The sequence below is a fragment of the Mustelus asterias genome, chromosome 26 (genome assembly GCF_964213995.1).
Source record: "Mustelus asterias chromosome 26, sMusAst1.hap1.1, whole genome shotgun sequence".
Lineage (NCBI taxonomy): Eukaryota > Metazoa > Chordata > Chondrichthyes > Carcharhiniformes > Triakidae > Mustelus > Mustelus asterias.
The window spans coordinates 30,752,224-30,764,568 of record NC_135826.1 but is presented as its reverse complement, the minus strand read 5'-3'; positions in this window follow the sequence as shown (position 1 = coordinate 30,764,568).

Below are 12,345 nucleotides of genomic sequence, written 5' to 3'. Positions count from 1 at the left end.
AGGGTCCCTGGCACTCTGAAGCAGCAGTGCTAACCACTGTGCTACCGTGCCGCCTCGAATTAGGTGACATTCATAGCTTAGCAGCGACATTCTTGCCCCTAAGTCTGAAGACCATGGGTTCAAGCCCCATTCCAGAGACATGGACACATATCCTAAACTCACAATTCACTGCAGTGCTGTGGGAGTGCAGCAATATCAGAGCTGTTGGATGGAATTTTACCTTTTTTCCGCAGAGTGTGGCAGCGGGCGGGAAAATCGGCATTGAAGCCACTGGCATAAATGGCAACTTTCTCCGATGTAGCATTAGGAACATAGTGCAAAAAACTTCAAGGGGCATGACAGATACTGCCCTGCCAGCAACTTCGCTTTTTAAAGATTGGGACACCATTTTCAAAGGCCACCCATAAAATTTGGAATTATGCCCGGGCATGACCCTCTCCCCTCCTGAGCAATGCATTCACCTGAGCTCCTCTGAGAGGTCTGCCCACCAGGTGCATGTTATGGGACACTAGTCGTATTTCACGCCACCATGCCCACACACCGATGTGAATGGATCATCTAACGAGATGGGATGATCAGGCACAGAGGCCTGATAATGAGTATCAAATTTATTATAACGGCGCTCCCAATGTTGAAAGTCAGGGAGGTGATTTTCCCAAAAATATTCTAAGTGTCGAATTTGTGTAAAACCTGGGGTAAATTATGTTGGTTTAATCAGCGGGAGTTTCAAAATGAATCTCCCACACTCTGTGCACTGCAGACTGCACTGGCATGAATCCCGTTGAAAATCAGTGGGCAGGGCCCAATCCCACTGGAGAGGCTGGCAGTATAGCGCTGAGTGGGCCACTGCGCGTGCGCTGATCTGTCAGCGCCGAGATCTGCGCACACGCAATAGCCCCGCATTGCTGGCCTCCCGGTTGCTGACTAACTCGATCGCTGGCCAGCCCCGCAACCCCGACATTGCCGACTGAACGATCCCCCCGCGGCCCAATTGCTAACCCTCGGATGTGTCCATGCCCGCCCCACCCCCAACCCGCCTCGATCTCCCCCCCCCACCCCGCAGCTCTGATCTCCCGATTCCCCCCTCACCAACACCCCGACCCCCTCCTCAGCAGACTGATACCCCACCCCAATGCCCAGTCCCAATAGCTGGCCTCCCTCTCTCTGTGACTTAACCTGAGTGCAGTGTGGCAGCGGGACTCCCCACCCCCACTAATCGCCCCAGGAACCCTGCTCCATTAGGCCCCGTCCCCTTGGGAATGCCCGGTGGGCAGTGCTAAGGTGCCTCCTGGGCATTGGCACTTTGCCCTTTGGGCAGTGCTGGGGGCCCAGGCTGACAATACTCAAGGTACCCCCCCCCCCCCCCCCCACCCCACGGCACCCGACACTCTGGGGGGCCTCGATTGCTTCCCCCCCTTCACTCCAGCGGGGTCAGGCCACCAGCTCCCCGCAAGTGGGGAGCTATGGTAAACCCTGCTGGAGTGAAACATTCCTGGCAGGGCAGGGGAGACACTACTGAGCCCAGAGATTTCAGTCCCGGGTCTGTCATGATATTTAAAATATATCGTAATGAAGGTTAACATAATTTATGCAGCTCCACGCCGATTTCTAGCGCAAAGCTGATGGTGCCGGAATCTGGCTGCGAGGGGCTCGTGGAGGCCGTGGTGCCCATGCGGGGAGCCCGTGAAACGGCCTCCGCTCGAGTCTCCCGGCTGCGTTACAAACGCAGTGTAGCAGGATGGGAAAATCACCCCCCAGGATTTCCATTTTGTCACTGGCGGGAGTAGGGGCTGAGACAATCGTAGCGAGACTGCCCGTTGATGCACAAAGCGACTTGGGCCTCTTGCGAGATTTTCTGCTCCTGTCAACAAACCCGCCCGAAACGAACGGGAGCGGAAAATCCCGACCATTGTCCATTATGTTAAGCTGAGACTGTGGGTGGGATTCTCTGGTCTCATCCGTGGCGGAATCCGTTGTGAGTGAGAATGGAAAATTTGGCATTCCAACCAAAACTCCATTCACGTTTAATCCCAGTGGCAAAAGAGAATGGAAAATTTTGGCATTTGTTTGCTCTCAGGTGGATTTTGCAGATTTCATGGCACTATTTGAAGGAGAGCAAAGGAGTTCTCTCTCTGTATTGTCCTGGCCAAGATTCATTCCTCAATCATTGTCACTAAAATAGATTATCTAGTTATTTTCTTCATTGCTGTTGATGGGATCTTAGGGTGTGAATGTTGGTTGCAATGCTTCCTCCACGACTTACAAAAAGTATTTAATTGGTTGGAAATTTTTTAGGAAGATCTAGAGGTTCTGAAAAGCACTATATAATTCTAAGTTTTTGTAATGACTCAGCAAGCCCACCTGGAAAGGAACATAGTTTATTACAGAATGCAAAGTAAAACCATTACTGAGGAGTACACGCACTAGTCCATACCTGGGACTACAGTTCAGCAGGCCCAGTCCTGGGCCTGTCTTATAAAAGGCTCAGGTAATGAATTCCAGCTGGGCAGGCCACTGCCTGTTACCAAGGGACTCATTCTCAATGGACCCCAAAGGGGGACAATCAATGATTCCCTATGGACTTTGTGGGGGTTATCATAATTCTTTATTTTCTTTATTATTGGCTGGGCAGGCAAAGGCCATGACAATGTAGTTGTAACAGGGGGAATAAGCTCAGTGAACCATATTGCCTTTTCTTTGTGGCATTAAATCTTACATTAAGCTTTAAAAGTTGTAAGAATGTTGGCAGGAACACACATACTTTTCAAATATTTAAATCTAGCTCTAGCCAAATTTAAAAAGTGTTTAGAGCAATAGGACTCAGTGAGAAATTTTTAATCCAAGTTTGACACTGCACTGGCAATATTCCTCTGCACTGTCAAACCAAAGCTGTGTGAGATTGATTTCTGTTGGAGGTCCCATACTCCATCCCTCAAGAGTCAGATTGAGACTCAGTTATCATTCAACATTAGCAAAACTGCAAAGTGGAAGTATTGGAGTTCAAATGAGTTTTTCAGTCCTTGAGAAGCGTTTCAATATTTTGGGTGGAAATTTTCCCAAAAAATGTTTGTGTCATTTTGGGTGAGAAACCTGGTGCGATTTGCGCTGGCGTGTCATTTTTTGGGAGAGGGGGGAGTTTTGCACCGGTGCTGAGAGGAGGGGCCCAAACTCTCCAGCAAACCCAGTTTCATAGAGATTGGGCGCCATTTTTAAAGATCTCAAAGTGAAATTGAGGACCCCCCTCTCTCCTCTCATGGACATCAGGGCCCCTCTGCTCATTGGAACATGTTTCTTCCTCCCCCCTCCTCAACATAAATTGCTGGCCAGATCTTCCCCTACCCTGAACATAGATTGCTGGCATTGAACAATGAGGCCCTCCCAATGGGTCCCCCTTCATGCCCCCCTCAGGTTAGCACTGTCGAGGTGTCCCGTGGGGGCAGTGCTAGGTAGGCACTGCCAGGGGAAAGTGCCAGTTGAGCACTGCCCAGCCATGTCCCTGACCACCCAAAAGCTTCAATGGCCTCTGAGCCTCCCTGCATGGCCATCACACCTGGTGGAGATCAGTAGTGATTTGCACCAGGTCCCTGCTGCACCTGAAAATCAGAGAATCCCAGGAGCAGGGCTTTTAAATGAAGACGGAAACCAGATTACGTCCAGGTGCGAGGGCTGGGAGAATCCAAAAGGGGTTTCTCTCTGGTGCTAAATGTGCTAGGCCCCTCCCCCACGATTCACCGATCCTGCACGCCCCCAATGCGATCAACACTGGGCGCAACATGGCCAGAAAATCACCCCCTTGATGTAAGTCTGAACTTTCCCTGACGATAAGGCAATTTCAACTGGATAGTTTGACAGAAAACTGATCAATCTGGAAATGCTGATACCTTCATGCGAACAGGGCCAAATTTTTTAAATGAGGAAATCTACCAGAAAGGGGATGTCCTATAATGCAGAGATCCAATTGGAAAGAGAGAAAACACAAGGGAAATCAACAAATAATGATTAGGTGATCTTAATATTTTCAACGATTGTAGGAGGAAGGAAGAACCAAAATTAATGAGTTGCAGTTTTGAGGACCTGTGATAGAATGAGATAATATTTTTCTTAATTTATTCATTCAAAGGATGTGGCATCGCTGTCAAGACCAACGTTTATTGTCCAGCCACTTGAGAAAGTGAAGATAAATCACCCTTTTGAGCCACGGTGGTTTGAGTGCTAATGTTACTCTCACAGTAAGTTAGGTAGTGATGATGAAGGAATGGCAAGGCAGGACATTCTGATGTGTGACTTGAAGGGGAACTTGCAGGTGGTGGTGTTCCCATCTGTCTGCTACCTCTCGGTGGTAGAGGTTCGGGAGGTGCTGTTGAAGAAGCCTTGAGAGTTGTTGTGGGGCATTTTATGCATGGTATATACTGCTGGTGGTGGAGAGAATTAATGCTTGAGATGCTGAAAGAGGTGCCAATCAAACGTGCTGCTTTGGCCTGGATTGTGTTAAGTTTCTTGAGAGTTTGTTGAAGCTGCACTCATCCAGGCAATGGAGCATCGATGAGGAGGGCATTGCTGTCATAGAGTCAGAGCCATACAGTACCGAAAAGGCCCTTTGGTCCATCAGGTCTGCAAAACTACACTAAATTCAAACTAATCCCATTTTCACTTGGCCCATTGCCTTGAATGTTACAACATTTCAAGTGCTCATTCATGTACTTTTTAAAAGGTTGTGATGTTTCCTGCCTCTACTACCCTCCGAGGCAGTTTTTAAAAATTCATTCATGTGACATGGGCGTTGCTGGCAGGCCAGCATTTATTGCCCATCCCTAGTTCCCCTTGGAGGGCAGTTGAGAGTCAACATGGAGTCACATGTAGGCCAGAGCAGGGAAGGACGGCAAATTTCCTTCCCTTAGGATATTAGTGAACCAGATGGGTTTTTCTGACAATCAACGACAGTTTTATGGTCATCAGTAGATTCTTAATTCCAGATATTTTTATTAAATTCAAATTCCACCATCTGCTGTGGCGGGATTTGAATACAGATCACCAGAACATTAGCTGAGTTTCTAGATTAATAGTCTACCAACAATACCACTAGACTATCTCGTCCCTTAGTACATTCCAGGCTCCCATCCCCACCTCTGGCTGAAAATGTTTTTCCTCAAATCTCCTCTCCACCTCTTGCCCCTCACCTTAAAATTATGCCCCCTTGTTATTGACCCATCAACTAAGGGTGCTTCTTATCCACCCTATCCATGCTCCTCAATCTTATACACCTCAATTACGTTCCCCCTCAGCCTTCTCTGATCTAAAGAAAACAACCACAGCCTATCCACTCTCTTTTCATAGCTCAAATGCTCCAGCCGAGGCAACATCCTCTGCACCCTCTCCAGTGCATCACATCCTTTCGATAGTGAGGCGCCAGAGCTGCACACAGTACCCCAACTGTGATCTAACCAAAGTTTTGTACAGCTCCAACATAACCTCCCTGCTCTAATAATATATGCCACAACTGATAAAGCAAGTGTCCCTCTTAACTACCCTATAAACCTGTCCTACTGTCTTCAGGGATCTGTGGACAAGCGTCCCAAATCCCTCTGTTCCTCTGAGCTTCCGAGTGTTCTGCCATTCATTGAGAATTTCCTTGTCCTGTTACTCCTTAAAAGTGCATCACCTTGCATTTTTCAGGTTTAAGTTCTATCTGCCACAGATCTGCCCATCTGACCAACCTGTCTATATCTTCCTGCAACCTAAGATCTTCTTCCTCACTATTAACTACCCTGCCAATCTTGGTGTCATCCTCAAACTTGCTTATCATTTCCCCCACATTCCCATCTATATCGTTTATATACATCACAAACAATAAGGGATTTAGCACTGGTCCCTGTGGAATGCCATTGAACATCAGCCTCCAATTACAAAAACAGCTTTTTGCCACCACCCTCTGTCTCCTACTACGAAGCTAGTTTTGGATCCATCTTTCCAAGTTATCCTGGATCCCGTGAGCTTTTACCTTCCTTATTAATCTGCTGCACTCTTGAGGGTACCCTTCATCACTTTGCTAATGATTGAGAGTGGGTTGATCAGGTGGTAATGGGCCAGATTGGACTTGCATTGTTTTTTGTACCTGAGCATTTAACAAGAAGAATGGGATCCTCTTCTGATGTGCAGGAGTAGAACTGAAGACTTAATGAAATTAGGCTTTATTTAGACTGTATATCTTCTCCATCATCAGGACCGTCTACTTATATCTCCATAACCTTACCTGCTGCATCTGTTGTTCATGTGTTTTGTCACTCCAGACTGGCCTGTTTCAATGTTATCCTGGCCTGTTGTCCATCTACCATCCTCTAGAAAGTTCAGCCATGTCCGTACTCTGCTTCCTCTTTCCTAGCTTGTTTCAGATCCTGCTCGATCATCTCCCTTGTGTTTTCTCATTGTTTTTGAGTCAATTCATGGCCGCATCCTTCCCTATCTCTGTAAGCTCTTGTAGGCCTACAAACATTCAAGATCTCTGAGCTTTTCCATTTCTGGTCTCTTGTGCATCCTTGATTTCCTTTGCACCATGATTGGTGACCATGCTTTCAGCTGCCCAGTTTCAGGCATTAGAACTCCCTTCCTAAATCTCTCAGCCTTTCCCCTCCTTTAAGTTCCCCCTTAAAACCTACTCTTTGAGCATGCTTTTGGTAACCTGTCTTTATATCTCTATGTGGCTCATGATCAAATTTTAACAATATACCTCTGTGAATTGTGCCTGACAAGTTGTTGTGAACATGAACACATTTCTAAGGAAAAGGGAAGGTAAATATAATGTAAGAGACATTGAAGATACTTGGAGATCACATTGGTTTGGACACACGTATACATACATAACACAACTACACTGACACACAAGCACACACACAGAAATACACACGCACACACACATGCACACTTACAAACACAAATGGACTGACACACACGCAAACACACACGCACAAACATTCACAGACTGACTCAGACAAACACATGCACACACACAAGTACATGCACACTTACACTGATACACACACAAAGACACAAACAAGTGCACACACATATACACATAACATGGACACACACAGGCACACAAGCACAGAAACACACACACACAGATACACACGGACACACACACACACACACTTTGCACACTTACAAACACAGATGGACCAGCACACAAGCACACACAAAGACACACTCTCACACACACAGGCGGACACACACACACAGACACACAAACGCACACATTCTATATCCCACCTGAATACATTTTTGATGGCAAACCTCAAAACTGTCTGGGAATTCAGAAAGACAGTACATCACCTATGTAAAAAATGTAGTTCAAAATGCTACACAGATGATCCTTTGAGTAAACTATGGAACTAGGTGGAGCTTTTTGAAATTTTCACTTCTTCTTCAAGATAATAAGGCAAATGGAGGAAGATGGAAATAGACTTACATGAAATTGATGAGAAATACAGGAGTATATAAAGCACTGAGTTGCGATTTGCATATGGCCTTTGGTACGGTTGTATTTTTGCTCACTAACTGAATGATCTGCAAATTTTATACAGATAGAATGACTTCCTTTCTGAGCTCAAAATAACTGATCAGAGTTAAGCTTAATTTATATGCAAATGACATCTCTCAGGTTTCGGACAATTTTTTTTACTGTCCATAGTTGTTGAATTAGAAACTTGATTATAAATAAAAGAGACATAAAGATAGAAAGTGGGATGCGTGGCACCCATTTTTCAGGCATTAAATAGAGGCAAGGTATACCAATTTAACAGTTAGACGACCTGTATCCAATTGACTCAGGCTGGGGTCCCACTGCGAAATTCATGGCACCTAGGCAGACACCCAAAACAGGCATCAGGCCTTCTGAAGATACCCATAGAATCAAAGAATCCCTACAGTGTAGAAGGAGGCCAGTCAGCCCATCGAGTCTGCACCGACCACAATCCCACCCAGGCCCTATCCCCGTAACTCCACATATTTTCCCTGCTAATTCCCCTGACACAAGGGTCAATTTACCACGGCCAATCAACCTAACCTGCACATCTTTGGACTGTGGGAAGAAACCGGACCACCTGGAGGAAACGCATACAGACATGGGGAGAACGTGCAAACTCCACCCAGGCGGTGACCCGAGGCCGGAATCGAACCCGGGTCCCTGGCGCTGTGAGGTAGCAATGCTAACCACTGTGCCACCGTGCCGCCCCAGGAGTTAGATCTCTGTTGTTCAGAGATCTAACTCCTGGAGAAAACCTTGGAGAAATGAACTCCCAACGTGTGACAGAGGCGTCACGCCTGGACTACTCAGGATTTTCCCCACGGCTGCCAATTAAAAGTCAGCATGGAAAATCTTCTTTTAACATCACTCCCTGTGGACTAAAGTGGTGTAGGAGTGCTCCCCCAACTCTGGAGGCTTGGCTTTCCTTTTCTCTCCCCCTCCCTCTGCCTTAGCCTGATTCGCACCTCCCTCTCGCGATTTATCTGGGAAGGGCTGCCGTTGATGAGGTAGCTGGCTTTAAATTGGACACTTTTGCTGGCAAACTGCTTTGCAATGGTACGACCAACGCCTACAGCTTGCCCCAAGTATGCAGATAAGGCCTGAGGAACAATACCTATTGAACCTGAGGCATCGGTCTCTCAAATCGTTATCCCGCAGACTTAAAGTAGTTTTCTTCTGGCTCAGTTGTATACGCTGCTAAAATTTAAGCTACTTTCGTAAAACTGAGCAGTAAATCCTAATCCAAACTGCTTTGAAAAACACAAATTAGGTTTACTTGGAAAATGTAATGAAATGTTATATATAAAAACAAAAATGCCCCTTGCACATGTGCAGTGCTGACATTTTGGAATGCACCAATGTGTATGAAGAAATGTTTTGCATCAGAATCCCTGGTTGAGCATGATGCTATCTGCGTTGCATTTCCTAACTTTAAATCAATAATGTGTTTTCAAAATCCAGCAAAGCCTAGTCTTTCCAGTTGGCACACTGACAAATTTTAAATTGAAGCCTTGGATTGAAATGATCTGATAGTTAGATGGCCTAAATTGTGAGTAGATATATCCACGACTGGTTGAATTTAAGAACAGGTTCGATAGGTGATTGAGGGAAAAGGGGATAAAACAAATACTCTCTTCCACCTTCTCCCGTCAGGAAAAAGATACAAGTCTGAAAACATGTACCAATCGACTCAAGAACAGCTTCTTCCTTTAAGTGTATTTATTAGAGTCACAAGTAGGCTTACATTAACATTGCAATGAAGTTACTGTGAAAATCCCCTAGTCACCACATTCCAGTGCCTGTTCGGGTACATTGAGAGAGAATTTTGCATGGCCAATGCACTAACCGACACGTCTTTAGAACTGTGGGAGGAAACTGCACACGCAGGAAACACATGCGGACGCGGGGAGAACGTATATACTCTGCACAGCCAATGACCCAAGGTGGTAATTGAACCCAGGTATCTGGTGCTGTGAGGCAGCAGTGCTAACCATGATGCCACCATGCCGCCCATGCCTGGCTGTCATCAGATTTTTGAATGGTCCCATCATATATTAAGCTGATCTTTTTCTTCACCCTATCTGTAACTGCAACACTATATACTGCACCTTACCCTTTCCTTCCACCCTATGTACTCTATGAATGGCATGTTTTGTCTGTATAGCGCGCAAGAAACAATACTTTTCACTGTATCCCAATACATGTGACAATAATAAATCAAATCAAATAAAAAGGGCAAAGGTTTGGCATTAAAATGACTGCCTACTTTGGAGGATAAACACCCAACATGGACCAAATGGTCTTTCTCCCGTGTGGTAATCATGATGTAGTTCTATGATTTATAAATCCATCAGTTCTTGTGAAAATCGTTTCACTATGATTGTGGAAATGATCCTGATCTGCGCAAACATCTCTTAACTGTCTCCAGCATAAACCAAGCAAGTAAATGGTGGAATAAATCCAAGAGTATGGCAGATTGCCAACATTCACAAATCTGTATTGAAAGCACCAATTGAAGTGCAAACCTGTCAACACAAAAAGAAATATATCCTGTTTACGTCAGGCATAGTATTTTACAAATGCTTTCTCATGAAATACCTCAGCGTTGAGAAAATAGTGCATGTATATTTTTCTCCCTTAGCTATATATTAAATTCAGTCCAAAGTCTTTGCCAAATGCTCTTTCCTTTCCATGACAAATCTGTTAACAATTTGACATTAGCTGATGAACTCAAAGTCAAAATAATTGGCACCACCTACCTCTCACCATATAATTTGTTACTAATCTCATGTCTGCCAAAAGTTACCAAATGATAGGGAGAGATGGTAAATATAAGGGAAGTTATCGAGTGTACCTCCAGGCAAGAAATTGTAACGAGTTACTGGCAGTGGCATCAGCTACCCATTGTGGGCAAGGAAAACAACCCTATTTTTCCTCAACTGTTAAAACTCTTCAACAAAGCAAGTAAGAAAGTCTAAAATGCGTCTCCAAAATCTCCATAAAAATGGTTTCCAGCTATGGCCAGAATGCTGAGAAACACAGCAGCTTTGTTCATTTTACTATGATAGCATTGCTCCACGCAGAACACATTGTGCCCTGGAGAGCCATTTCTCAACCTCTGACGATTTTTTGGGGAAAAGCATTGAGGTACAAACTGGAGGCAAAGCACACAGGGGAAAAAAAGAAAATTCAGACACCTGAAATAAGTTTCCTTTTCATCAGCTGTCTCAAAATTCACCCCACGTGATATCAATAAATGGCTAAAGGCATTGGATACTACAGTTTTCCAGCAATAGTACTGAAGACATGTGTTCCAGAACTTGTTGCGCCACTAGACAAGCTCCAGTAAAGCATCTACCCGACAATGTGGAAAATTGTTCAGGTACGTCCTGTATACAGAAAGCACGATAAATCCAACTCGGCCAATTAGTGCCCCATCAATCTACACTTGATCATGAGTAAAGTAATGGAAGGGTTCATCAACAGTTCTGTCAAACGGCACTTGTTCAACAATAACCTGCTCACTGACACTCAGTTTGAGTTCCACAACAGCCACTCGATTCCTGAACTCATTACTGGTTTAAACATGGACAAAAAAGCTGAACTCCAGGTATGAGGTGAAAGTGACTGCCTTGACATCAAGGCAGCATATGACTTAGTGTGGCATCAAGAAAACCTAGCAAACCTGGAGTCAAGGAGAATTGGGGGGAAAATATTTTGTTGGTTGGAGTCATACCTGGCATGAAGGAAGATGGTTGTGGTATTGGAGGTCAATCATCTCAGTTTGACTTTTTAAAATTCATTTATAGGATGTGGGTGTTGTTGGCTGGGCCAACATCTATTACCCATCCCTAATTACCCTCCATTTCAGAGGGCATTTGAGAGTCAACCACATTGCTCTGGATCTGGAGTCACATGTAGGCTGAGCAGGGAAAGATGGCAGACTTCCTTCCCTAAAGGATGTTAGTGAACCAGGTGGGTTTTTATGACAATCGACAATGGTTTCATGGCCATCAGTAGAGTTTTAATTCCAGATTTTTTATTGAATCCAAATTTTGTTTTCTGCCATGGTGCAATTTGAACTTGGGTCTCCAGATCTCGCCCTGGGTTTCTTGATTACTAGTCCAGTGACAATACCACTACGCCACTGCCTCCTGCATCATTGCAGGAGTTCCTGAGGATAATGTCCTAAGAGCAACCATCTTCAGCTGCTTCTTTGATAACCTTTCTTCCCTCATCAAGTCAGAAGTGGTAATGTTTGCTGGAAGATTGCATAATATTCAGCACCATTTGCAACACCTCAGAAACTGAATCAGCCCATGTCCAAAATCAGCAATAAGATTGGGCTGACAAGTGGCAAGTAGCATTCGCACTACACAAGTGACAGGCAATGACCATTTCCAATGAGAGCGAATTTAACCATTACCCCTTGACATTCAATGGCATTACCATCATTGAATCCCCCCCTATCAACATCGTAGGGGTTACTATTGACCAGAAACTGAACTGGACTAGCCATATAAACACTATAGCTAAAAGAGCAGGTCAGAGGCTAGGAATCCTGTGGCAAGTAACTCACCTTTTGACACCCCAAAGCCCAAACACTGTTCATAAGACACAAATGAAGAGTTTGTTGGAATACTTCCCACTTGCCTGGATAAGTGCAGCTCCAACTACACTCAAGAAGCTTGACACCATCCAGGACAAAGTAGCCTTCTTGATTGGCACCCCATCTAAGGCTCCTTCCAAACCCACAACCACTACTATCTAGATAGTAGCAAAGGCAACAGACACATGGGAACACCATCACCTGGAAATACTTCTTT